The sequence below is a fragment of the Vitis riparia genome, chromosome 9 (genome assembly GCF_004353265.1).
Source record: "Vitis riparia cultivar Riparia Gloire de Montpellier isolate 1030 chromosome 9, EGFV_Vit.rip_1.0, whole genome shotgun sequence".
Taxonomy (NCBI): Eukaryota; Viridiplantae; Streptophyta; class Magnoliopsida; order Vitales; family Vitaceae; genus Vitis; species Vitis riparia.
The window spans coordinates 21,062,091-21,064,290 of record NC_048439.1 but is presented as its reverse complement, the minus strand read 5'-3'; the positions used below and the strand labels follow the sequence as shown (position 1 = coordinate 21,064,290).

Sequence of the window (2,200 nt, the reverse complement as noted above, 5' to 3'; positions counted from 1 at the left end):
CACTCAGGGTATCTCTAACCGAAAGAGGAAGGACCCAAGTAACACAACAATCAATCGAAGCACCATATATTGTAAGGGTAATTTTATAATTTATCCTACACACAAACATGCAAATATATATATATATATATATATATATATATTATATATATATATATATATATATATATATATATATATATATATATATATTTGATTGTTAAAGATAGATTTCATTGTAAGAGGGTCATATGAAAATGTTGTTATGTGACATATATAAATTTGACCGTGTAATACAAAAATTTGAATGTAAGCAACTATAATAGAAAATCACTCATTGATCATTTCCATGGATGCTAATAAAATTCTAGGTAATAAAGATACCTACTATCAAAGTCTAAAAACAAATATCAAATTCAATTTCTCAACACCTTGTTCATATTTATGACCCTAAAAAGAATTCTCCAACTTTATCGTTGCTAAGAAGAAGCAAAAGATATCAAACTTCCAATAAGAAAAGGCCAAAAGTACCACAAGCTGTCTAGTTCATTCTTCTTATGAGCTCATTGGTGTAATTTTCACAGTTTCCAGCATCTCCTCCTTCAACATAGTGATTCCTCTTCTTCTTCAAACCACCCAATGGTGCCTTCAGCTTAAATGGCCATAGGAAGTTGTTGACCTCCTTAAAATGAGGTCCAACAGTCATGATCTCATGAATAAGATCTTCCATGCAAATAATCCCAAACTTCCCCAAAGCCTATCATCACAAAAGCAGGTTAGCAACAAGATATAGCAAACAATCACTCATAGAAAACCAAGATACAGAATGACATAAAAACCTGTTCCACAATGGAGTTCAGTCAAGGCAGTTCTTTGCTTGTTCAACTTTCTGTAGCCCCTCTTGTAAATCAGTTATCACACACTCTTCAAATTGGGGTACCTAAAATATTTGCAATATAAATACATTAGAAATGAATAATATACAAGTTCAGACTTTTTATAGGATTTTAAGAAAAACAAAAGAGTGAGATACTTACCCATAAGTCACATAAGGCTCAACCCTGTGCAACATGTTCGTTGTTGCCTTGTTCACTTTAAGAAACACCCCATTGAATATCTGTATTCAAAGAAGTGAATGAGAAGATCTTATGTCATCAAAGAACACTCCATTTTTCTAATGGGATAGCTTGCTTAGATTAGTAAGCTCGTGATAAGAGACATTATATCCTCCTTATTGATGATGCATAACTAATTCATTTGACATAAAACTAAAAATGTTCAATCACTAAGGAAGTAGTTTGTTAGATGAACTAATGATTCACCATCCAAAATAGCATCAAGAATACAAGTTTGGGATATTTGATCCTCGATACATTTAATTCAGCTCCTTGAGTACTATAGTTAGGCATTGATTTTCAACGTTTCAATCTAGATTATTTGCTCTCACTAGACAATTTATTTTGGTTAATGAAAATTGTAGTTTGTCTTTGCCATTTGAGTGTCAAGCGTGTTTCATGGACATGATATGAATGCTAATGGGCCACAGTTCCATAACCTATCTCAGAAGCAATATGGTACAGTATCATGCATAGTACCTGGGCATAGCTAGCTGGTAAATACTGCCACTACTGTCAGAGTCTACTATCAAAAGCGTAGAAAAAATACAGATAATACCAATTTCTATCTGCCCAAAGTTTTCATCACAGCCACAGTGCTAAGGTATAAGCATCAGATTCTGAGGTGAAACAAATATACATACATACATACACACACACACACACATATACATATATATATGATCTGATACAGTAAGAAAACAATTCTGATTAACAATGCAAGAACTAGCAATACTACTCCTAAAAAGGGCATCCTGGTGTTCAACCCCAATGCCCTACCCCACTATATCCTTTGAAGAGGAATATCCATATAAGCTATGAGAAGAAACTTAATGCTGTCAAACACAAAGCATGGTATTAGATTTATAACGGCCATTTATTTCTCATTTCCAGATGCAATGGTTTGACATCTAACCTGTCTCAAATGCAAGAGCTGCAAAATCTTTCTCATCTTCGGGTGCATAGCATTGATACTGAAAGTTCCAGAGTGAACAGGAATGAGAACCAGAAGATTATTATGAAAGCAAAGGTATCAAAGGAAATGACTATAGTCCAAGTACATACCCTCGATACGAATGATAAATAGAAGTTTAGCCTCTGGTCAA

The 2,200-nt window shown here is 33.6% G+C and overlaps 1 pseudogene; it reads right to left on the bottom strand.

Moving 5' to 3' along the window:
* Positions 1 to 344: 344 nt before the first annotated feature.
* Positions 345 to 2,111, bottom strand: LOC117922254 (annotated as a pseudogene).
* Positions 2,112 to 2,200: the final 89 nt, after the last annotated feature.